At 41.6% G+C, this 26,749-nt stretch overlaps 2 long non-coding RNA genes across 2 annotated transcripts in view; both read right to left on the bottom strand.

Annotated features, from left to right (window-relative positions):
• Positions 1-289: 289 nt before the first annotated feature.
• On the bottom strand, positions 290-2,422 carry LOC148115123 (uncharacterized). The gene is made up of 2 exons (XR_015732210.1): positions 2,302-2,422; positions 290-2,070 (listed from the first exon to the last, which is right to left on the bottom strand). It is a non-coding gene; the product is annotated as an uncharacterized LOC148115123 (long non-coding RNA).
• Positions 2,423-18,047: 15,625 nt separating this feature from the next.
• LOC148115122 (uncharacterized) overlaps positions 18,048-26,749 on the bottom strand; it is a 35,202-nt gene continuing 26,500 nt past the window's right edge. The window contains exon 3 of the long non-coding RNA XR_015732209.1: positions 18,048-19,247. This is a non-coding gene — a long non-coding RNA (uncharacterized LOC148115122). The remainder of the gene's footprint in view (positions 19,248-26,749) is intronic.

Below are 26,749 nucleotides of genomic sequence, written 5' to 3'. Positions count from 1 at the left end.
ATATGTCTATTTTAATGAAGTTAAATGATTTAGAATTCTTTGCTAATGGATATCGAGATTTTGTAGCCCAGATATGAAGTCCTATTTCAATATCCCATTGAATATATGGACTCCTTAAGACTCCTTAGATATTTGTTTTGTTGCTTTTGTGTAGAGTTTGTGTTACAAAGTGAAGAGAAAGAAAAGGCAGGCTTTGTCATACAATAATAACTGAACATTTCAGAGTTTTTCATTAGCTTCAAATTTAGGGCTTCTTTGAATGGAAAAGGTTTTTTAATTTTTTCCCCCCAAGAATTAACTTATCTAACCTATTTAATTAAGTCGGACTTATTTCTAAAGATGGCTAGAATTATTGTTTTAGCCAGGTTTTAAACAGTGATAACAAATTCCATGAGAGTTCTACTTGAATTAATTGCGTTTATCTTGACCACAACTTGCTATGGCTGTGAAGAAGATCTTTTTATTCCCTGATTTCTGCGTTGTTGAATCTCACGACTATGTCTGCTTTCTTGGTATGATCAGCTGTATGACCAATGAATGAATGCTCTTAATGAGATAACAATGCTCATACAAACTAATTTAAATGGCATTTTTGGTTCCTGACTTCCATTTCAATAGAACTGCTACGTACTGAATGTTTTTGATCTCTGTATAGTTGTCTGTATGCGGATGGTTTTTACGGAGAAGGCTGTGACTCTCTTCAGATTTGCTAATAATACAGAAAGCCCTGCCACACTGCTGAGTTAGCCGTGTCCAAAGTCCAGGCACGTGGCCTCAATCCGGCATGCAAATGAGCTGGAATGCTTTTGCCCCCTGGCCGTCAAAGGTCCAGGCAGAAGCCCGACTCCCGCAGAGCTATTCAGCAGGTGCTAAGTAGAGGGCAGGTGTACCATTGGCCATATGTTGCACTTAGTATAGTGTTTCCTTAAAGTTCTGTAAATTGCAAGCCAGGTGAGAGGAACCGAGCAAAAAACAGGCATGTGCTTAAAAGAGCAAAGCTAGATGCATGTTCAATATGCTAATAAAGGTCGATCATTATAGGCAGTGAATTAATACCGGTTCTTCGGTGCTTATCTTGAAATAAACATGATTCCCCAGAAGTATTCATGAAAAGGATTCTTCTTTGGCCGCTTAGTTTATCCATGAGACACGTTATCAGATGGCATTGTCATTCTCAATTTCTTCAGGCCTTATATTCTTCAAGATTTGGCTTAAATCAGTGGTAGATATTTTCTCCATAGATTTTTCTATGCACACATTTCAACTCTGCTGAAAAACACCAGAGCAAATGCAGTTGGTTTTTACATGCTTTCTCCACCCCAAAAACTGAATTGTCTCAAATGCTCAGGGGAGCCTCCTTTGATCTTTGTGCAGCTGCTGTCTTGTTGCTGCCAACCCAGAGCTCAGACGAGACAGGCTTCAGAAAAAAAAAAGAAAAAACACAGCATACAAAAAAGAGGGCAAAACTGCACATTTAAGTTGAACTGGTCTATTTTCTTACCTCCAAGGTTGCCACTGCTGAATTTTATTCTCCCTACATCTAAGCAAAGTACAGTCGAAATTTAAATCTTTAGGCTTTTCATTCTTGTTGGTTGTAATTTTCAGTTACTTAAATTGTTTAGAAGGTTTCACTTGCATGCATATCGTTTACTGCTGTAAAAACAGCACAGGCACCCCTGCAGCCTTCAGTTTTGCAAAAGCAGAAATTTTATATGCAATGTCATAACACAGGTGAACCATTTTTAAGAACATGGAGAGGGTGCTTCTCATATTGTACTCTTATAGGCGCCTGACAATCCTGTGAATGAGAAGTTCTACAAACAGAGAGTCCCTGAATTTGCTTTATCGCTTGTAGCCTTTGTCTACGTACATTGGTTATAGTAGTTCTGCTGTGGAAAAGGTGTGGAAATCGTAAGAGTAGAAAGTCAAATGGAATACTTGCAGAGTTTGTTTGTTTTTTAATCTATGCAGTTTTCAGGTTTGACAACTTATACATGAGCACTGACCTTTTTTTCAGCTGCAGAAATGCTTTCTGTGCAGGAAATGAATCATGCTCAAGGATCCCGATGTCTGCCAAATAAGAAAGACAAACTACTTAATATTCAGAACTGGGCCCTTATTTTTTTGTTACTCAGACAAGCAAAGAGTGCAGATCATTGATATTCCTCTTCCCCTCTTTACCTATCGACTGCATACTCTGCTACTCCCGCTTGTATCAGAGCAGCCAAGCATTATCTGAAGAGTGTGCAGTCGGCCTAAGGGAGCACACCTTAAGCGCTAGCTTTTCCTTTCCCTTCTTACCCTGTAATTTCACAGTTGATCATTTCGGTGTGGCAAAGTTATAATACAACCAGACAGGGTGCCCTGCCCTTTCAAGATGAACTTTTTGTTCCTCACCAAACAAAGCTGAAGTTTGAAATGTGCCTGAAAATGTTGACTGTGGCTGGCCAAAAAGTGGCCTATGGGAGCTTGTGCTGCCAACTGTTGAAAATTTACAGCCATGTATATCTTTCTATTTGCCCACTCCGCCCCCCCCCCTTTCCCCCTGTGCGCTGCTTAAGGAGGCCACAAGCCTGCAGCTGACAGCTGTGCCCTGGGCGGCTCAGGAACAGCTGCTTTTTTTTCCTGGGGTGAAATTAAAAGATTAGGGGGCTGTGGGCACGTGCTGGCTTCTGGGGGCCAAGACAAGGCTTGATTTAGGGTGGAACTTGTCTGCAGCGGCTGACAAAGGGGCTGGATTTTGCACTCACCGTGGGGTCAAAGTGGGGGGAGCACGCTTTACCAGAGACAAAAGACGGGAAGGGGGAGGAGGGAAAGTCTCTGAAAAGAGCGCTTCGGCTCCCACAACAGCTGCTCCTACACCAGAAATTTGAGAGTCTCCTTTCACGAACACAAGAGGCCCGTCGGAGCAAAGAGGCAGAGAGGCCAAGCTTTGCAATGGTGCCATTGTTGGCAGCTGAAGCGAAGGGAGCTTCCAGCAGTCTTTCCAGATTGTACCTTCTAGGCAGAGACAAGGAGGGGGGAGGAAGAGGAGGAGGAGGATTGGCTAAGTGCAAGGACCAAGGAAGCAGAAAAGTGTGCCACAGCAGACCACACAAGGGGGAGTGAGCCGCCTTCCTAAGTTGAAATGTGTTCGTGGGTACTTGGACATCAAGGGAGATAGTATACATATGGCTATAACATTTATTATTGGTAGATTTCTGAAACTTGAAAGCTTACACACAACATCAATAAATACTGGAATCAGAAAAGATGTACCTGGACCTACATTGCTTATTTCTTTATTCTTGGAGTCCTTCTGGATTAAGCATTTATGCAACCTGTTTTCATGGACCTTGGTGGGAGAGGGCAACACAGTTTCCACTTGTAACTGGCTCCATCCCTCCTCTATCCAACCACTTTTTTTTACAATGAATCCAACTTTAATTTTTTTCTTTTTTTTAATCAAAACTGCCAATCCATTTTATTTGTATGCCTTAGACTAGGGGTGAAATCCAGCAGGTTTTGGAGAACCGGTAACAGAAATTTTGAGGAGTTTGGAGAATGGGCAAATACCACCTCTTGCTGGTCCCAGAGTGGGGTAGGAATGGAGATTTTGCAATATCCTTCCCCCAGGAGTGGGGAGGGAATGGGGATTTTGCAGTATCCTTTCCCTGGAGTGGGGTGGGAATGGAGATTTTACAGTATCCTTCTCTTGCCATGCCCACCAAGCACATCCACCAAGCCATGCCATGCCATGCCCAGCAAGCCACACCCAGTAAAAAATTTGGATTTCACCACTGCCCTAGACAATCATTTAAAACTGTGTTTTTCAACCTTAGCAACTTTTAGATGTTGATTGATGGTGTGAGTTCCAAATACTTTCAACCCATTGACTGGGGGATTCTGGCAGTTGAAGTCTCCACATCTTAAATTTGCTGAGGTAGGGAAACACTGATTTATAGAAATAATCTAAAGGACACAGTTGCTCTTATTATTATTGCATGAGGTAGAAAAGCTCAGTTAAAATCCATTCAGGACATGTGAAATTATATGAGAGTTCTGGTTACAATAATAAATTAATGGCAAAGAAATAATTGAGTACTGCAGCTGTGATAATGTGTTTGTTTTGACTTGTGATAAGATACTAGACTACAGTATAAACATGTTTTCAAGATATTTCAAAACACACTGCTTCTGGCTTCTAGAAGGCAGGATGAAAATGTCAGGTTATTTTAACCTCGGCATAAATTTTGCCTATGGTCAGAGCCATTTGAAGACATGGAGATACTGAGTGCAGAAGAAAACAGTATGTAATATACATGAGCTTGTGCCAGATCTGCTGTTGTTCTAATAATGTTGAACTACAGCTACTATCTCTCTCAGGAAGCATGGCTGTGCTGGCAAGGGAAAGATGGGAATTGTAGTCTAAGACTATCTGAAACACACAAGTTCAAGAAATGTTGATTTAGGTAGCATCTGGTGTGCTAGACTAATTCCTGTATATTCCTGCTTGACTTCTAGCTGCAAAATCATAAATGATTAAGTACAGCACAACGGCGAGATAATTTGTTCAGCAGATCAAATGGTTTTGAAAACTATAGCCAAATATGAGAAGGTTTATTGGAAAAGCTCAAGCATTTGAAATGCTTGTTCCAAACGAACAAAAACATAATTGTGTAGGTTCCTTAATGTGGATATGAAAAAGTTAATAAAGCAACTTCCTTTCCTTCTGTTTGTAGAACATAAATTTTATGGCACCAAGATGTTACACTATTAAATGGTTTCTGCACTTCACATTTGCCACCAGCATAGTTCAAACTTCAGCTGCGAGAGAAAAAAAAAATGTGGAAAAAGAAAAGTCCAAGAAGGAACTATTATTTCTTGGGCCATTATTTGTGGGGATGGAGAGATACAGTCTGAGAAATCTAATCTTTTTAAAAGAAATTAAAATGGTATGGAGTAAAATTCTTTAGTATATGCCTGAAACTTGATTTGAGATTCATCAACAAAAAAGCAATCCTACATGATCTCTGCAGTTGCCTTGAAAGATTAAGCAAAATATAGATAGCCCTCGATTTATGGTCACAATTGAGCCCACAATTTCTGTTGCTAAGCAAGACAGTTGTTAAATGAATTTTACTTCACTTTACGATCTTTCTCGCTACAATTATTAAGTGAATCACTGCAGTTGTTCATAGTTGATAAGCAAATCTGTCTTCCCCTTTGACTGGGACACTGCAACCATCATAAGTATGAGTCAGTTGCCAAGCATCTGAATTTTAATCACGTGACCTTGGGGGCGTTGCAATGGTTTTAAGTGTGAAAAACAATCATGTCACTTTTTAAATGTCATAACTTTGAACAGTCACTAGACAAATTCTTGTAAATCGAGAACTACCTGTACATGCTAGGGCAGTGATGGCTAACCTTTTCCAGACCAAGTGTCCAAAGCATGTGCGTGTGTGAATGTGCATGCGTGCAGCCAAACCCCCAAAATGCAATACATGCACCCCTGTATGCACCTACCCCTGTGCATGCATGCATGCCCCCTGCATGCCCCCTGCCCACCATGCATTCACGTGAGGCACGCTCACATGTGCCCCACGCATGCATGTGCACCCTGTATGTGTCCTGCCCATAAATATGTGCCCCCCTTGCATGCGCCCCACCCCTGCGCATGTGCACGCACCCCCACATAACAAATGTGCATACGCACGCGCACTCCCGCATACACCCCTGCATATGCGGCAGAGACCTGAAGACCAGCTGGCTGGCAGGAAGCACGTGCACATGCACGGCACAGCTGTGCTGGGGCGACGGCTCGCATGCCCACAGAGAGGGTGCTGCATGCAACCTGTGGCACATGTGCCATAGGTTTGCCATCACGGTGCTAGGGGAACAATGCTGACCATTTCTCCCATCATCCTCCCATCTATCACACTAAAAACAATGTGCTAAAACAGGGGGGTCAAACTTGATTTGATTGAGAGCCGCATCATCATTGTGTTTGACCTCAGGGAGCTGGGGTGGGCATGGCCAGCTCGATGTCACTTGTATTGGGGCACCTGTGGTAGCCTGAGCGGTCTGCTAGCGAAAACAGGCTACCGAGATCTTTTTTCAGCTGTGATGTGTTTGCCTCCTGCAACCCGCAGCCCCCCTGAGCTCTGTTTTCGTTGGCAGAGGGCTGGTCCTTCGCTTTTTCCAGGGCAGCCCTGTGGGCCAGATCTAAACACCCCATGGGCCAGATCCGGCCCCCGGGCCTTGAGTTTGACACCCCTGCACTAGAACATAAATAGTTTGCACCAGGGTAGGGCATTACTACTCCCACTCTCAAGTACAGGGCAAATTGTCTATGGAGAGTCATGTCATCCAGGACATGGTTGTCCCAAAGGTACTTTTTTTTCAGAGCTGAAGAAGCTTCTTGAATGAGAAGCGAAATGTCTTCAAAGAAAAACCAGAAAGCTCGGTTGCCTCTTGAAAAAAGCACCTTTGGGACAAGGCAAATTGTTCAGAGACAGAAGAGCTCTTGCCTTGCTCAGCTTCAGTAACCTGCAGCCATTAAGTCTGGACAGACTTTTCTGCAGTTTGCGTAGAGCACAGATAGTACAGATATAGTTGATGTGTACTGAGCTCAGGAACAATTTGGACACTCTATGGGCTTTGCTCTCCCTCCCAGATGTGATTCTGTGATGCAGCAGGTAATCTAGTGTAATGTCACATGAAATCCCTGGCCAATGCTCTGAAGCAGTGTTTCTCAATCTTAGCAACTTTAAGACAAATGGATTTCAATTCTGAGAATTCCCCAGCCAGCCATGAGAAACACTGATCAAACAACTGTCTCTGTTTTCACCCAGGGCTGAACCATAGCTGGCATTTATATTTCATATGTGCAGTAAAGAGAGGGCTAGAATGTGAGTTTGGAAATCATAATGGTAAAGTTGTGTTATTGGTTCTACCATTACCAGTAATAATAGACGAGAACTTAACAAACAGACCATTGCTGTGCACAAGTGCTCTGTAATTATCCGTCCATATAAATATTTGGCAGTAGTTCCCATTTCTCTACTACTGCTTTAAATACACCAAAATCTACACTGGCAATTAAGGGCAGAGAGTCCCTGACAATGGGAGAGGAAGACACAAGTATTCCATCCCAAACATACGCAAATTGTGGTATTCTCTTGCAGTCCAAAGGCAGCTGCCTACCGATAGCATGAGATAGCATCAACTCATGCGTGTGGAGATCTCATTATTTCAGTCTGCCTCTTGGTTCTCTCGCTGAGAAAGCAGGTGATTGTCAGCAAACTGGTTCTGCCTGACCTAAATGGCTGGTCCTTTGGGCATCGTGATGCCAAAAAAGAGCCCAAGATTGACCTGATTGCAGCCAAACCAGTGATGGGTTCCTCCCAGTTTGGTCCAGTTCGGCCGAGCCGGTAGCGGTGATGATATGACGTCACCGAATCGGTTCCCTCCCCGCCCACCCCCCCACGTTATTCTTACCTTTTATTTGGTCCCACCCCCAATCTATTGCTGCCTCCTGAGTCCCAGCTGATGACTAGAGGGAAAAAAACTGTTTAAGCTCTTGCCACCGGTCTTCAAAGGGCCATCCTACAGCTGATCAGTGTTAAAAGCAAACAAATGAGTCGGGTCGTAAGTGCGAGGACTGGTCGTAAGTGCGAGGACCTTCCAGAAATGACTGACCAGCTAGCCACGCCCACCTAGTCACATGACCTCCAAACCACACCCACAAAATAAGCCACGCCCACAGAACTGGTAGTAAAAAAAAAATAGAACCCACCCCTGAGCCAAACATAGATGAATTAAAACTAGAAGCATCCCTTTCCTGCTAGGATCTGCCCACCCAATACAGAGAATGCATGCTAAGCCTTCCCAGCTATTTGTGGCACAGCAGGAGACCATGTGGGAATGAGCACATCCTGTGGGGTTGCCTTCCTCAGGGACAACGTTTTCCCCTTCCCTCCTTGAGGATGAGATCAGCTCCTTCCCTTAAAATTTTCAGGGAAGACCTAGCTATTCCACACAAGCGCTGAGGAAACTGAGCACTGGAGAATGATCAGTGTGATATTTCTGGGATGAAAAACGGTACTTAGCAGTGGTGGGTTTCAAAAAGTTTTACTACCAGTTCTGTGAACGTGGCTTGGTGGGCATGGCAGGGGAAGGATACTGTAAAATCTCCATTCCCACCCCACTCCAGGGGAAGGATTCTGTAAAATCTCCATTCCCTCCCCAATCCAGGGGAAGGTTACTGCAAAATCCCCATTTCCTCCCGATCAGCTGGGACTTGGGAGGCAGAGAATAGATGGCGGCGGGGCCAGTCAGAATTTTTACTACCAGTTCTCAGAACTACTCAAAATTTCCGCTACCGGTCCTCCAGAATTGGTCAGAACCTGCTGAAACCCACCTCTGGTACTTAGGGGCATTAGGGATTTTGTTGAAATATTACCAATTATGAACTTTTATTCTTTATTGTTTTGTGGACGTTTAGCTGTGTTAGAAGATTCAGTCAGCCAGTCATTTGGACTGAAGCAGCATAAAAGGTATAGAAGTAAATAAATAACAACCTATGGTATAGTGGTTAAAATGATGGAACAAGGAGTAGGGAGACCCAAGTTCTAATATAAACTATCCTCAGTCACTGGCACTCACCAGGTAACTTTCAGCCAGCCACTCAGTTGAATTTACCTTATAAGATTCTTGTTGTTGGGAAAAATAGAAGGAGCATTTGTATGCCATCTTGGGCTCCTGAAGAAAAAAAGTTGAGTTAAACGAAGTATAATAATTCACAAAGGTAGGTGCTACAGAGAGAGCACTGAGCATTATTGCTTTAGTCATCACATGCTTACAGGTAATCAACTTGTGATCATAATTTGAACTGCACATGGAGATCACGTGACCCTGAGATGCAGCAACTGTCATAAATACATGCAGGCAAATTTTGATCATGTGACCTTGGGAATGCTGCAACCATTCTAAGTGTGAAGACTGGTTGTAAATCCCTTTGTCCAGTGCTATCATAACCTCAAACTGCTTTTAAACAAAATAGTTGTAAGTTGAGAGCTACCTGTACCACAAAAATATATACTAAATACTTAAGCTGAAACAGCTGTCTGTGTGGGTCTACTTGGGTGAATGACTATGAGCACCTATGTAATTTTCCTCATATTTTTAAAGAAAAAAGGCTACAACTAGGCTTCTGACTTTTATTAAGGTCTGTAGTATATACTTCAATGCAATGTTCAACCATTTATAAACCAGGATTAAAGTCAGCAGCGCATTGGTATCAAGTGTCTAGTCCAGTATTTCTCAACCTTAGCAGGTTTATGATGTGTGGACTTCAATTCCCAGAATTCTCCAGCTACCTTAAATAAGCTGAGGTTAAAAATGCTGCTCTAGTCTTAAAACTGCATAAGATCACTTTGGAAGCCTCTGGGCATATAGATTTCTTTGAAGAAAGGCTATGAAGTTGACGAAATGCCTGCTGAGAAAATATAAAGCGTTAAATGAATGATGGATTTCTTTTGGCTAATACATGAAAGTGGAGCTCTAATCAACTAATTCACACTTGCAACATTGGTTGCACAGACATTTTCTTCACAAGGGCCTCTGTTCTAGCCACATTCGTGCCAAAAATGATGAAACGTGCATTGTGACATCACAGTGCAAGTTTTGCCCTTTTCTACTTGCGTGACAACAATGCACACAAATATGTAAGGGTGGAGTTTGTGTTACAATGACATTGTGCCTCCTTCCCCCCCCCGCCCCCCCATGCCTGTGTGTCTGTATTATGCATGTTCCCAGAACAAGCCATTGCATAAACCTCGGACAGTTTATCTTGAGCTGTCCTCCATGTTTGTCAATCTCTTTTACATAGGATACTAAACCAAACAAAGAAAGAAAATGCATATTGTTTGTAATTCTAATTTGCTGTGTCATAGCTTATCCTTCAGCTAAAACACTCATTGCCAAATAAGGATAATAAACTGCGCAATTCGAGAAACGGAATTCTCAGTCGCCCACATGTTCTAGAACGGATTCGTGTCCCTAAATCCGAAGGAGTGAACTGAATCAGCTCCCCCCCCCCAATTTCTCCCACTTCATTATTTGAAAGATCTTCTGTCGTCTCCACTCCCCCACAGAAAAAGAGACTCTATAACTGAATGTAGAAGAAAATCACAGCCTGTGGAATGTAGGTGAGAGCCCATGTTTTAATGACTACCTGGGCATTTGTGCAAAAAATCCTCAGAAGTTAAGCAGTCTTGATTGTTGCTTGGGTAGGAGATTGGGAGAGGAAGGAGGGGAGGGAGGGAGGGAGGGAGAGGAGGGTAGCAGGGAATCTTAGACTGGAAAGTTGAAAGAATATCCCCCAAGACAATGGCTAACCACATTCTTATTGCTGCCAAGAAAATTGAAAATACACTTCTTTGAAGTTAGCAGAAATGAAGTTTGACTTAAAGGAGCTTTACCTTTACCCTGCCAACAATCTTCTATCAAGGGACTGAGCAGTTTCAACAGAAACCTAGTGAGGGCTGGTTGCAACCATAACTGATTGACAGCTGGTTAAAGCTGTGTGATGTTATCTCCGCCATGCACAAAAGTCACAGCTGTCTGATGCTAACATCAGAGGGTGGGGTGGGGTGGGGTGGGGGGTGGGGGGAGGGAGTCCCTGTTCTTGCCACCTTACTTGCTGATGGAGCAGGTGACTGCCAGCTGTCTGAATCCACTTGACCCTCTGTGCCTGGTCCCTTGAGAGGCACAACTCAAACAATGCAGGCCTTGCCACCCCAAAGAGAGCCCAGAAGCCAAAAGCTTCAATGGGGCTTTGGGGTTCCACAGAATGCCTCTGTATTTTCGGAGAGGGATTCAGCAGGTGCTTCCTCAAAGAACTGCAGCTGTTAACAAAAGCTACACAAATCCTTGCTGGGCCACAGAAGAGGACTTCCATGGACTTGGATTCCATGCTGTAGCATAAAGAGGGCTGGGGATTCACTAGCCTTAGTCTGCCTGAGTCCAGAATCCTCTTCCTGATGTTCATCTTGGATGGTATTGAAAAAGTAAATCCCTCTGACCATATGTAAAGTGCCTTCACAAACAAGTCTATAAGCACCCTCAGTTCTCCTGTATTTGGAAATAGGACTTGCTGAATGTAATTCTTTCCCTCCCTCCTTCCATTCAGTGGCTATAATCCACAACATTATTTTGATTCATTTCTTTGTAGCGTGCTTTCTTCCAGACAGATGGCTTTTAGAGCTTCCAATTATAAGATATTAGGCAGGTTATCTGTTATCCTCTCCAAACTGAAAAAAGCATACAGAAATAAAAGGAAGGAAACTTACAGATAGATTTCATCATTGTCTGGAACTTCCCCCCAATAAAATGCTAAATTCACAGACAGGAAATTGTATAGTAAATGTACCCTCTATTATCTTTGATATGACAAGCAATTGCATGAACATAAGCTTTTGTTGACTCACAACATGTTGAGCCTAAAGGTTCAGTTTTGGTAATGTGTTTATTCTGAAATGTATCTGTGTCAATTAGAAGCTTGTCTGGTTATGCGGAGATTTCCTTTTGTTATAGAGTGGTTGTTCTTACAGGCAATATCAATCTGTAAAAAGAATGGCACAGCAGTGGACTGAAAGCACTACCAATTAGTGACAGGAAACATAACACTAAGTTTGGGAAGCCATAGTTGTTTGGATCTTATTATAAGAAAAGGAGACCAGTTCTGGAAAAGAGTCTGACAACATGGCTCTACAGCGTGTCACTGGATTTCTTGGAGGGCTGGATCAGCATTGTAGTTGTCCTCCATGGGCCGGCCGGGTGGGGGGAGGAGATGGATGGACACCCTCCTGCAGCACCCTGCTGACCAAAATGGGGTGCGGGGGGGCTGAGGGCAGCCGCCGTGTGCCCCATTTTTGGCCTGGACGCCCTCCTGCAGCACCCTGCTGACCAAAAGGGGGCATGCAGGGGCACCCGTGGCCCCCCTTTGGCCCATTTTTGGCCTGGACAGCCTCTTGCCGCACCCTGCCAGCCAAAACAGGCCATGGAGGGGCTGCCCGTAGCTTCCCCGCAGCCATTTTTTTGGCCTGGACGGCCTCCTGCAGCACCCTGCTGGCCAAAACGGGGGACAGGTGGGGCCCTCCCATGGCCCGTTTTGGCTGGCAGGGTGCTGCAGGAGGCCATCCAGGCTGAAAACAGGCCACATGGGGGCTGGCCGTGCCCTCCATGGCCGTTTTTGCTAGCAGAGGCACCTTTGCTATTTCCAGGCCGGCCCTATGGGCCAGATCTCAGCACCCCTGGATTCAGCCCATGGGCCTTGAGTTTGACACCCCTGCTCTACAGAGTACAAGTGAAGCCAGGAAAGACTTCTTATTATTCTTTGTGTTATTTCCATCTTTGTGTTATTTGCAGGGTCTGCAGTTTTATATTTTGCTCACCACTTCTGGTCTGCAGCATCAATGGGACATATGCCTATGGATCACATGTCTTCATATAAGCAGTCCATTCATTGCTTTTTCGGTCATCCTTGGGGACGCTGGCTGTCAGGATTGAGTGCAAGTGCCCACTTCACAATTGTTTCCACATCAGCTCGGACCACATTTCCGTACCATCATAGCCTTGCTTCTCTCATTTTGTCTGGAATTGGGGTGACTTTGAAAGCCTTCTAGATGTCCTTGTTCATAATACGATCCAATTGTGTGACCTCCAAAGACCATCTCATCATTCACATTTTCACTATATGCAGTGCCTGTTTGTGTCTCTTCATCATTGGCCAGCCTCCCGCCCCATAGAGTGCCACTGGGTGGATAATTGTGTGGTAGATCTTTGATTTAAGGTAGTGTGTTCTTTTGGTCAGAGAGGATGGCAGCAACCTGGTGCCACTTCGGCTAGGCGACGTTGACTCATGCCTGGGCAGCCAGAAATGTGTCACCATCAGTTGTTATACGGGATCCAAGATAACGAAAATCAGAGACCTTTACAAGTGGGGTGCCATTAATTATGATCATACTATCTGTCTGGATGCTGCATTCCGGATGTTCAGTTTGCGCAAAATTAAACCGCAGTTGAAATTCATAGAGGTGTGTCTTCCATTGGTTGACCAGTTACTCAATTCCATCCCAGGTCTTGCAAGCCAGCATAACATTGTCGGCATAGAGCAAGGTCCATGGGTGCAGCATTTGCAGGTCTGCAGTCACTGTGTCCATGCACAGGATGAACAGGAGTGGTGACAGGGCGGATCCTTCAGATGGAAAACGATTCAGTGACATCAGTGGAACAGTGGATAGAGCTGGTGGCATTGTTGTAGTGGAGCTGCAGCCAGTGGACATAGGCCACTGGGACGCCATGAGGGTACACATGAGTTTATGCGGGATCTGATCAAATGCCTTCTCTATTGCAAGAAAGACCATTCTCCTCTTTTCCCTGTGCCTCTCTTTCAGCAATCAAGCAGCATGGATCTCATCCATCACTCCATGACCTTTTACAAATCAGCACTGGTTTGGTGAGATGGTGATGATGCTCCACAGGTGGGCATCAATCACACGTTCAAAGATTTTAATTGAGTGGCATGGGAGGCAGATTGGTCAGTAATTAGGACAGGCAGTAACATCACCTTTGCCTTTCTAGATAGGTACTGTGACATTGGTCTATGCCCTTTTAAAAAAGCCTTGCCAGGAATACCACTCCCTGAAGTCCCATCTTCTTCCAGATTTTGGCTGGGATGTCATCTCATCCAGTCACTTTACTATTTTTCATGGTGCAAATGGCAGCTGCAACTTCGATGGACATGATGGAGAGCATCGCACCTTGAGCTGATTGGCTACAGGGATTGGGAGGTGGTGTGGAAACTCCTCACTGCATATTCCAGTAAAGTGATCACGCTTTGATAAGCCAGGAAAGACTTATTCAGGCATTTCTGATAAAGTGGGGCACAGAATCAAGCAGGTATCTTGACTCTCAGCTTCACTCATGTCATATATTCCCTCCCTCCTAATGCCTATGCATTTAGGAAGAGGTTTTCTATAATGTGCTGCCCACAGTGACGGCAGAGTTATGTGGCTTAGCCTCAAAACCCTTTTGTTGTTGTTACTTGCGAAGTCATGTCCGACCCATCGCGACCCCATGGACAACGTTCCTCCAGGCCTTCCTGTCCTCTACCATCCTCTGGAATTTATTTAAGCTCATACCTTCTACTTCAGTGACTCCATCCAGCCACCTCATTCTCTGTCGTCCCATTCTTCTTTTGCCCTCAATCTTTCCCAGCATTAGGCTCTTTTCCAGTGAGTCCTTCTTCTCATTAGGTGGCCAAAGTATTTGAGTTTCATCTTCTCAAAACCCTACCTAGTACTAGTTGGATAGTTTCAGTTTAGAACAAATCAGTTCCACTGACCTCTTGCCAATGACTGCCAGAACAAACATGACAAGCCTACCATGGGGCATTGATGTAGAGAACAGGACATGAGTACTCTTTTCCCACTTTCTTACAATACGTCCTTACGGTTCCTACGACTGAGGGTTTATCTACCAGTGCAACTTGAACCTCCATGAAGAACCAGCCAGCAGCCTGTCAGCTCTGATTGTGCATGGGACAACAGTTCACATGTTCTTTAAATACAGGAAGACTGTGCCTAAGTGTATGATTTGTTGTACATCAGATATTTAAACTGCTGCATAACAGGTAGCTGTTAATAGCCATGTAGAATAACATTTGTTGCCTGAGAATAATCAAACCATGCACAGAGAAACCATTCTGTGGGAGTACAGTGTTTTGAATGCATAGCACATATGGTTGTTTTTTCTAAGTCACATTTTCTCAGAAGCACCTCATAGACTTACTTTCCTTGGTCCAACATGCAGAAGGGCTTTTGTTCTCACACTGAATACCAGCTGGAGATGCAAGATATGCATGTCTCTGAATATTCCAAAGGCTGCAGAAAACAATGCAGCTTCAGCTTTTCTCTTCTTCCTGCAGCCCTTCACAACCTGTTATGATCAAAACTCAAATCCTGCTTACGAAAGGCATGAGAAAACCTGCAGTCTCTGCTTAGCTCTTCAAGTACTGTAGAATATTCTGTCACGTGATCCATCTGATTACATTAGTACCTCAAGTAATTTCTTAAAGGAAAATAACATTGATTCTTTGAAGTTCCAAATTAGATTTATAAAGCCATGTATAACTTCTGTGCCATGCTTAGTTGTTGAATAAATGTTAAATTTATTCAACAACAGTAGATAATACTGTTCATAGGCTAAAATATTTATTACGAACCCTTAAAATATATTCAGTGGTGATACAGGTAAGTACAAACCAGGCTTTTAAAAGCAATTGTACAACAAAACCATAACAACAATTCTTAAAATTCAATGCATCCTTTGCTGAAATAATGTTAGCTGCAGAATGTATTTAATAATATTCTAAAATTAACAATGTGCACATTGGAATTTCCTTCTGAAATTGCTTTCTAAAACTAATGTTATCATGCTAAACTAATTAACAAAAGAAAATACAATACATAAAACATTATTAATGAAACAACATCACTCAAAACTAATAACAACAAAGAAAATGGGCCTGGAAAATTATGTCATAGATAATCCCAAATTGCCATGCACTGCTTCCTTTGCACTTTTGTCATTGGGAAAAAAAATCCCACAAATTAGTTGACTAACAACATATGTAACAAATTGATTGCTGCAAATCAAATATAGCTTCCTGTGTTAATACTTTTTTTAGCCAGCTCCCATGTCTGGACCACACAGGCAAAGAGATGGATTTGCTTAGTTCAAACACTAAGCAACAGCTGAAAAGGCTGCTTTGTACTTGTCCATATCACCATTCTCACTGGTTGACCAAAGAGTAAGGTTTCAAATGCAAATTTTCAAATCAAGACCCTTTCAGACCAGGGTCTAACTAAAGACCATATTGGCGAAGCACTTTGAGAATTGTAGTACTAAAACGTATCTTGGGAAAGTCTGCTCAAAATAGTAATACTGGCATTGCTTGTTATAGCAAAGGATATACTGTAATGAAGAGTGCTTTCAACATCAAGTCTAAACAAGATCTACTGGTTCTTCAGATGAGCTGTGTTGCTAATTTTCACAGCAACAATCTTTTAAAAAAAAACATACAAAAAAAAAAAAACCCTGAGCCAAAAGACTCCCTATGATTTTCTTATCTCTCTCACCTTTTTAAAGCAGAGACATGAAGATAATGGTTTTCCTATTGCATAATGTTGCTAGTACAGGTAGTTCTTGCCTTACAACAGTTTGTTTAGTGACCTTTCAAAGTTACTCAAAGCACTGAAAAAAGTGACTTATGACCATTTTTTCACACTTACAGCTGTTTTAGCATCCCCATCATCACGTGATCAAAATTCAGGCAGTTGGCAATTTACTTATATTTATAATGGTTGCAATATCCTGGGGTCATGTGATCATCTTTTGTCAGCTGACAAGCAAATTCAATGGGGAAACCAGATTCACTTAACAACGGTGTGACTAACTTAACAACTGCAGCGATTCACTTAACAACTGTGGCAAGAAAGGTCGTAAAATGGGGCAAAATTAACTTAACAACTGTGTCGCTAAACAATAGAATTTTGGGGCTCAATTGCGGTTGCAAGTCAAGGACTATCTGTAATAGGCATAACATCACTTTCGCATCATTTTAGAACTTTCATGCGGAACTTATGAGGTCCTTCAGCTATAGCTAAACATAAAAGCAAAGCCTTCATGCAGACACCGTGTCAACTTAAACCCACTGATTTCACACTTTCAGCAATTATATTAACATGAGGAATGTGAAAGTAAACCTGCCCTCTTAGCCACATTATTGACAATGATTTGAGCTTGTTAAATGGAAATGACCTATTGTCTTCCGTAATAAAAGTTTCCAACTCCTTGCTACAACTGTTTTTTGAGATGGATGAAATTTATCTAGGAGCAGTTTTGATGAAAAGTCCATGTTTATAACAAATATTTTTTTTAAGGAAGAGTTAGATATCTTCATTAATTGGGGTGATTTGAAGAGACAAATACTTTCAGAGTCCACCACATTTGAAAAGTTGGCGAAGGCTATTTTAGAAGAATGAGGTAATAAGAAATGTGCAGTATTGTAGGTTCCTGCTTATATAATTACAAGTTCTTTTGTTTTATACCTGTACATCTGAAGGTTAAACTAGATCCTGACTTGCACAAGCACAGTGTCCTTTGTGCACAATCACACACATACTCTGTTCTTGCTATAGCATACCAGTGATAAAGAAGTAGTTGGAGATGCTACTGTTGTGTGTTGCAGTAGATGAAACTGAATAATGGGCCAAACACAATTAACTTCTATGAAATAGCTAGAAAAGACTGCTGATGAAACTCCAAGCAACTCTACAGTTCTTTCAAACTACATGATTCAACAGATCTCTCTCTCTCTCTCTCTCTCTCTCTCTATCACACACACACACACACACACACACACACACACACACACACACCCCGTGCATGCATGCTTGGACCCTCTCTGCAGGCGCAAACCCTTCTGTGCATACGCAGAGGGTAAAAAACAGGTTACTTATTGGTTAAAACCAGGAAGTAACGGCGTCAAGGCAGGTAGGTGGAGCCTCACGCTGCCGCCGCTACCGGTTCTCCCGAACCACCCGCCGCCATTACCGGTTCCCCCAAACCAATGCGAACCGATAGCATTTCACTCCTGCACACCAGTCATTTTGCCTGAGGCCTTCCATACACACTCATTGATCACTATTGGCCAGTGTTGTGGTCCAGTTTTATAAATCTATTTTGCTTTGCATTGGATTCCCCCCACCTCCTAATAAGTCTTACTGAGTTGTATCTAAGATCCAGTGTATCTTGAAACAGTGTGTCTGATCGTGAATCCTAGTTTGTTTTCCAGTCCCGCTTTGTTCTTAGTTCCTGACTGTTTTTTTTTTTTTTTATTTCTTGCTCATAGTTCCTTAGTCCTGATTTTTCAGCCTGCTGCCATTGCCAGGTCAAAGGGAACAGTTTCATTGTTTGTAATTCTAAACAATAAGACATTAACAGGACATTAACAGTTTTATTATTGTGTGTGATCCCTCATGGCATTTTTGGAATCAAGAGTACTCTTACTATAACAGTTCTGCTAGATTAGCAGGTGATTTTTTTTTTTAATTTGATTTATATGCTGCCCTTCTCCGGAGACTCAGGGCGGCTTACAATGCGTTAAGCAATAGCCTTCATCCTTTTGTATATTTATACAAAGTCAGCTTATTGCCCCCACAACTGGGTCCTCAATTTACCTACCTTAGAAAGGATGGAAGGCTGAGTCAACCTTGAGCATTGGCGAGATTCGAACCTGCAGTAATTGCAGGCAGCTGGTTTTAATAACCAGCTTAATAACAGGGTGCCTTAGACCACTGTACTACCAAGGCTCTTGTGCCCCCCCAACCAGCAAATATTTATAGAAAAGATAATGACAATATCTAATTAAAATCTTAACAGGCTAGCAATGGTGTACATACTGACAGAGTGAAATGCAAAGTTATGATCCACTTTCATGCCAGTTTTGAAAAGCTTAAAAAAATAAGGTTGAAAAAGATATATCATCCTGCTAATCAATTGACCCAAGAACTTTCTGTACATACAAGAGAACTCAAAGTCATACAAGTATTGTACATCCAAGTCATACCGTTCTTTAACTGCCACAAACTAACAAAATCAATATGTGAAAAAGAAAACAAACATACGAAGAATAGCACTAGTTTTCCAAATAGCAAAGAAACAAGCAGAAACTGTTACACAACATCCCATCAGAATGCAGAATTTGAGTACTAGAAAAACTGGCTGTCAAGCTCTTAAAAGACTACATATTTGCCGAATGAAATGAATATCACAATATGATTTCAACTCGGCTAGTCTGAAATTAGGAGCTGAAGATCTTATTAAATAAAATCATAGCAGCAATATCCACGATCAACAGACTACTGTATTAAAAATATGATATATAATGATCAAAAGCCAACAGTCTAAGGTATGAATTATTATTCCAACTGAATTTAAGCATTTGTTTCAGCTTTGCAACACAAATTAGATGCCATCTCTTCACTCCAATCCAGGCTTCTCTCAGATTCTTGTGGTTACTTTGCTCATCTTTAAGAAATGCTCGGTTTGATGTTGGCTTGTACAATAAACCAGAATTAAAACACTATGGCTTAGTGTGATGTGGCTGGGTGTATACGAGAAGGAGAGAGGGAGATCTGTAAAAAAAAAAAAATAGTTACTTAGAAAACAGGGCAAAATAGTTCATCTACATTAACTGTTGTATATCTTTATTTCTACAGTAATTAGATATTGACTTTTTTCGGTTTGAAAACGAAGTGCTGCATTGGTACAGTCTTGGAGCAAGCCTCTCCTGACTGTTGCATTGGACTGTCTACCCAACCCTACTACTGCATGGGGGATGTGGGGCAGGGAGGCAACATAGCTGCTCCACTTGATGCTTCTTTCTGTTTCCCAAGCCAGCTGCTACTTGAATGCGGCAATTTCAGTGTTGTCATTGCATAAATGGAAGAACGGAGTGATCTAGCCAGAACAGAGGGAAAGAATTCAGACAGCCACCAAGAAGAAACCTCAGTCAGACAGCCACCAAGAAGAAACTATTATTTATTGTCTGCTGCTGCACATAACTGCAGCTTTCATATTCGGTAGCAATGTTTGAGGGCATTCTGGGGGTTGCATCCAAGGTTGGGGAGGGCGGGGACACTCTGTCTGGACTCCATGAGTTATAAACTTCTCTTTAGCCAATGCTTTACTTAGGACTGGCACCTCAGCTAATTGCATTTAAAGACTCCAGTGGCTGGCCAGACGTTCTAACAAACAGTGCTAAGCAAATTAAAGCCAAAGGCTTCATCACATTTTCCACAAATAGTACATTACCACAATTTATTGAAATATTCTGAACTAAATAAAGCTTTGGCATAGGATTGATAAATCTTGGGATTTATAGCAAATGCTTCCTCTGTGTCTGAGGAAAAACAAACAGCTCCACATTTGCCATTCTGGATTCAAACACAAGAGACGAATCTATTGCAGGCTTAGTCAAAGCTCTTTCTTTATGAAATTATTATTTCAGTCAATGTGGTGCAAATAGAAATTCAAATGAATAGTTGGGCACATAATTTAATCTTATCATAAATGATGAAAACGTTCTAGGGCTAAATGTGTTGCTCTTAGAATGCTTTGTCTAAAGAAAACACATGGACCCAGGGTGGAAGCCAAACTTTTTTCCATGAATAACACAAAGAATAAATCACAGATTACCCTTCTCTTATTGTATACCAAGTGATGAAGCATGTGGCCCTTGAGTGTAGGCCTCAGAGATAGAAGGGGGTGGGGTTTGCTCTTATTTTTATATACTAATAGCTTACCCTGTCAATGTTATGGGACTATTCTTGGTGGCTCCCCTACTGAATCCCCAAGAATACTCCCACCAACACTGATAGGGCAAGCCATTAATATATAAAAATCAGAGCCTATTTCCTTCCAGCATTGATGATTTTACCTAGTTTGGTAATGAAATGTCTGCAAGAAAACCACAAAGTTCAGAGAGCATCAAGGATCCGAAGTTCAATCTTGAGCTACAAATATTGTCTAACATTTAAATATGAAATTGCCTTATTCATTTTTTTTATGCAACTCTGCACTAGGTTTCTGTCATGTCATCTAATTATAGCAATGCCAGTGACTGGAATGTGCAGATACTATATTTCTTGGTCTTAAAGTCTAACAACTGTACTTTGGACTTCCTTCAACTTCTTGGCATTTATTTAAGTACAAGGAGAAAAAGAGTACAGGAGAAAGTAAAGCTGTCCAAGTAGGTAAATACTAGAAATCATGCTCAAGCATTTAAGAACCAAGCCAAGATGAGATTATTTGAGCTCTGACTTTTTCATTAGAGATAGGAATTTTGACATTCAGATTCATGCAGCAAAAAAAAAAAAAAAAAAAAAAAACATTGCGGAAAAAAATCAATTAAGTTTTAAAAGAAATTTACATTTTGAGAGGATCAGGAAAAATCAATTCAATGATAGTTTTTTTTAAAGAGCTTGCTATTGAAAACATTTCTGTGGTGGCTGCAGCCATGCTTTTCACCAAATCATGGATTGAGCAACATGGTTTAGTGAATGAGCCAGAAAAAAGCCAGTTCAGTCTTACAGATGAGCAAAATTTGCATATCTATTTGTAGCTTCCTGGTCAGTTATAGTTTTTCTGTCCTTTCTTTTCCTCAAATAATCATGATCTAAAACCTGAGGTATTCAAAATAATATGAGGCCAACCTCATAAAGAATGTTGATTCAGGGGTGAAATCTAAATTTTTTTGGTACCGGTTCTGTGGGCGGGGCTTAATTAGTGGGCGGGGCTTGGTGGTAAGGTGACTGGGAGGGTGTGCTTGTTGGTCAGGTGGGCATGGCCAAGTCAATGTCACTTCTTTGCCCTTTTTTAACCTACAAAACACAACACAACACAACTGGCTCACCCACAATATAAAAGCAGCTGTGCTAGACCCAAAATGACCCTGCAACAAGCAGTAACCTCACACAGCCACAAAAAGCCCAAAAAAACAACTTTCACACTTTACACACACAAAATTCCACATACAGCTTTGTGAGATTTTGTGTGTTTGTGTAGTTAGAATGAAACACTACAGAAACACACTAAATCTCAGAAAGCTGCACAAATATTATTTTATTTTTATTTTTATATAAAAGCAGCTAAATTTAAAACTTCCTAAAATTTAAATGGCTAGGTCTAAAAAAAGAACAACTAAAAAAAACCCCAATTAACTATTTTTTTAAAGCTCCCAAAGGGGAAAAAAACCTTACCCAATAGAACAGGGGTCTCCAACCTTGGCAACTTTAAGACTTGTAGACTTCAACTCCCAGAATTCCTCAGCCAGCTTTGCTTTGCGGGCTGAGGAATTTTGGGAGTTGAAGTTCACAACTCTCTGCCTGCTTGATTGCAGGCAGAGAAATTCAGTTGCTTGCTGATGCAATGGATTGCAGGGATTACAGGAAGGCGTTGCGACCAGCAGCTAAGGTAAGCAAGCTGAGGGGGGGAGGGGGAGGGATTTTTGCTACCGATTAGCAGGCAACTCAGCTGAGGTCGTCAGAGCTTGGATCGTCAGAGCCATTAAAAGAAAAAAAGTTTTTTTCTTTTACATGGCTCTGGCGATCCAAGCTGAGTTGCCTGATTAGCAGGCAACTCAGCTGGGATCGTCAGAACTTGGCTTGTCAGAGCCATTTAAAAGAAAAAAAAGGCTCTGATGATTGTGCGGCTCAGCTGGGCATCGGGGGCAGGGGCAGGGATTTTTGCTACCGGTTCTCTGAACTGCCCGCCACCATCGCTACCTACTCGCTCGAGCTGGTCCGAACCGGGAGCATTTTACCCGTGTGTTGATTCAAAGAAAACCTTCAAGTGAAAGAAATGTATCATCCTTTCACCTGAAGATAAGGGACAGATTGCCGTGGTGAAATTCTATCTATGTGGATGCTAAGTGTTGACACCAAATAGTTGGTACAAAATCAATCAATTCATCAATCAATCAAAAATTGTTCTTTCATTGAGGAACATTTGAAAGAGTTTTAAATTTAATGCCACATGGCTTTGAAATCTGCAGAGTGTTGTTCACTTTTTATTCCAGCATTGGCCTCTGTTCTTCAGCAGGTGGTTTGAAATTCATACACAATAGCTACAGGAAGTCTTTTACAGGAAAAAACACGGCAACAGTAACTCCAGGGTGGAGTTTCCACATGGAGCAACCAACAACTTAATATTCTCCTTAGTCTGTATTAAGCAAAAGAAGGTATTTGCCCTCCAGCCTATTCTCATGTGCCTCTCTTCAGTTGCTTGAAGGCAGAATATTCCCAAGAACTATTAGATGAGATCAGATTATATTTATAATACCTTTTCGCCACTTTTATGAGCGTTGAGGAATCTAGAAGCAGCTTTACCTTGATACTATCCAGTTTCCTGGGAGATGATGTATTGTTTCTTTTTAACATCTATTACCTGTCTACACCAATTAAACATTTTGGAAGTAGAATCCTAAAGCAGGATCCTGAAACTGATTTCCCCAAAGCATGTTTAATGTCATAAGTGCTTCACTTCAGCCAATTCTAACTAAAGCATTCCCCCGTGTTTCTTTTTGTTGCAGTGTAAACACTGTATTCCTTGGTGACTTTTGATGCCCAAATCTGTGTTTATTTCCTGTCCTCTCATCTCACCTCCATATTTTATGGAGACCCCTTGCATCCTGGACATAAATTGTTTCCATTCCTACCCTCAAAACGACGCTGTAGAGCACTGCACACCAAGACAACTAGATACAAGAACAGTTTTTCCCCAAACTCCATTACTCTGCTAAACAAATAATACCCTCAACACTGTCAAACTATTCACATTAGGCTGCATTACTATTGCTAATGGTCTTCTCATCGTTCCTGTCGCCCATCTCCTCCCACTTGTGACTGCATGACTGTAACTTTGTTGCTTGAATCCTTGCAATTTATATTGATATTGATTGTTCTCTAGTATGATATGATTGCTTATTGTACTGTATGAATGTCACTGGGTGTTGTGCCTTGTGATTCTTGATGAGTGTATCTTGTCTTTTTATGTACCCTGAGAGCATATGCAACAAAGACAAATTCCTTGTGTGTCCAATCACACTTGACCAATAAAGAATTCTATTCTATTTAATGTTGCCACTACCAAAAATTGGAGAGTCAGTTCGTATAGAAACAGTCGCTCTACTGATCAGCTTGTTAGATACAGCGCTAGTAATAGCATTTAGACTTATATACCACTTCATAGTGGTTTACAGCTCTTGTAAATGGTAAACCATTTACAGAGTCAGCATATTTCCCACAACAATCTGGGTCCTCATTTTACCAACCTCAGAAGGATGGAAGGCTGAATCAACCTTGAGCAGGGATTGAACTGGCAGCGAACAGTGGGTTAGCCTGCAATACTGCATTCTAACCACTGTGCCACCATGGGCTCCATGCCCACGACAGCGGAATGTAGTCTTCTTAAAATCTTAATCTACGCTACAGAGATGTAAGCATGGATAATTTAGCCTGGATATTTATCAATTACAGCATGTGAGAACTGTGAATTATATCAGATTGTGGGTAATAGATTGGCCTTTCTATATACTGTATATAATGGTTTTGACGGGAGAAAAATAACCATAAATTAACAGCTTCAGGTAGTTCATTATGTGAAGTTGAGGACATGACCGAGGTTTAGGGTGTTGTCTGACTTCCAAACATTCCAGGAGAAATGGAACAATGATTCATTGCTACTGGAAATAAGAGTTCGCCTGGATGGGGTTTTGGATTATCATCACACCCAACAGTCCCTGTTTTTATAAATTGTGAGTCATTATCAGATTTCCTTTCATGTCCCTTGTTTGTTACTTAGTTTATTGCCTGGTCTTACATACCGCTTCAGCTTCCCAACTCTAAGTAGTTCCCAAGATTTCCCATACTATAATTAAATGAAAAACACCACAAACAAAACTCCAATTATAACAACACTCAACTGGTGTCCTAAAATTCCATATCTGGGGTCAACCTTCATCAGCCAGCACTCTGTTATTGTTCAGCCCCTGCAGAAGATGCAATTTTTAATCATTTTCTAGAAGTAGGGTAGGGACAGGCCGTTCTTGCTTTCAAGGGTAATCTGTTCCAAAGGCACAAGGGTGCAGGAGAAATTTGCTTCCACACCCCACATCAGATCTGTCATGAGTTGGGGCAAAGAATGCCCCTTAGCTGGTTTCTTTTGGTTGGGAGGATTCCAGCAGAAGATTTAATTCCTGGTTACAGGAGAAAGGGACAATCAATTAATGCTTTTGCTAATGTATTTGTAACATGGATTTTGTCATCTCTTTTGGGGAGCAATGATAGTCCCAGAGCCAAGATCGTGAAAGAGTAATTTTTATAAAGGCTTCAGAAAAAAATAGGAAATGCAGAATTACAACATTTAGGAAAAAGAGATGTACAGATGTTATTCAGTTCTCATTTTGAATGTGTTTTTCTTGTGTGAGTGGCGTCTGTGTGTGCACCTCCTCTGTGTGATCTCTCTCCTTCTCATTAACTGGCAATTAGGGAAATTAAATTTCTCGGCACATTTGGAAACCTATCATGTGCAGGAGCGATTAGCAACTCTGAGTTTTCTTGCCCTGTCAGTGCCTATTTCATATTCACTCATTGTCACGGTAACCTGCTATGTGACAGAAGGCATATGACGTTGCACAGGAAGCTGTTAAATACAGAGAGGAGGTGTTTTGCTGACCAGCTACCCAGGCATGCAGTCCCTACATGGTACAGTTTTCAAGAATGGAATGTTCCAGCCAAGGCCTTTTTCCAGCAGGATTTCTTCAGTACTGAAAAGAAGCACAATATTTTCTACTTTGGTATGTTCTGAAAACATTTCTGGGCCATTCCTCTCCCCCAAATGTTCAGCTGATGCTGAATCAGTGTCCTCTTAAAACAAAAGTACAATCCTATCACCATAAAAGCTTAAGAGGATAATCAGATTCATCAAGAAGCTTCAGCTGTGAATTGGGATAATTGTCCATTGCCGTACCCATTTGTACCATTTAGGCTTGTGGGTGCAAGACGAGCGTTATTATCCTTTCTATGGCCTGCAGAGGTTGCCTAGAGTGGATGAGGTCATATATTTGAGCCTCTTTTTGCATTTTTGGGATGGTGGCTAAGGAACAAGATGGGCACCTTAAGTCTTCAAAGAGTATCAGGCATCTGTTTTACTTCCTTAAAAATTCCGAAATTTGTTTTCCTGACCCAAAAACTCAGTTCATTTTGGGTATGTGGCCAATGTCATGCATGCTGCATTTGGTGCAAGGGAACTTAGGCAGCTTTGGAGAAAGTGAACATAGCAGAATATCTTACACAGAAACTATTCAAGATCTCCAAAGGGGATCTGGGAATATTTCTGCATTTCTGGACTCTTCTCATCAAACTGTTCATTATGACGTTTTGCATTAAGAAACAATTTCTTTTAAAAAGCAGAGAAACTAGTATGTCATAGAACTAATTTCCAGCCTGTGGCCTCTCCTACATTTTCAAGATTGACCCTAGAATCCAAAAGCTTTCTCAAAAATAAAGATGATGAATGGCTATAGATTAGTACCTCGTTTGGGAATATGCTCACCTGCCAAGAAGAAAGATAAACGATGATAATAGGAAGCATTTGTATAGCTTTCAATATTTTGTACTCAGATAGATGTCCCATGTTTTTATGAGGAAGCACTCCCTTTTACAGCAGGCATTTTGATTTGCTGTCAACATATTCTCAGGTTTCTAGCTGAGCATGGCTGGCTGGGGAATTCTGGGAGTTGAAGTCCACAGGTCTTAAAGTTGCCAAGGCTGGACATGCTTATTTTAATCTTAAACGATACTGTGTTGGTTGCAATCTAAGAAGATATCAGAATGGGATCCAGCTTTCTACACTAGTAGATACATTGCTAGGGTGAAAAATGAAGGAAGGAATTGCTTGTTTGAATTGTACCTTCTGCCTTGTGGAGGAACAGTAAGGACATTGTAAAGATTGTCCCAAAAGAAACAAGGACAATTTTTTTACTAGTGTAAAAAAAAAAAAAAGAAAAAAAAAAGGGAAAACTTGTTTACAGCTTTTCCATTTACCCCTCTAGAGTTCATGTGTATTGAAACTGCTG

Source organism: Pantherophis guttatus, chromosome 2 (assembly GCF_059756535.1).
Source record: "Pantherophis guttatus breed Tessera chromosome 2, ASM5975653v1, whole genome shotgun sequence".
NCBI classification, from domain to species: Eukaryota; Metazoa; Chordata; class Lepidosauria; order Squamata; family Colubridae; genus Pantherophis; species Pantherophis guttatus.
Note: the sequence above shows the minus strand (reverse complement) of the source record. Positions and strands in the feature narration are given on the sequence as shown.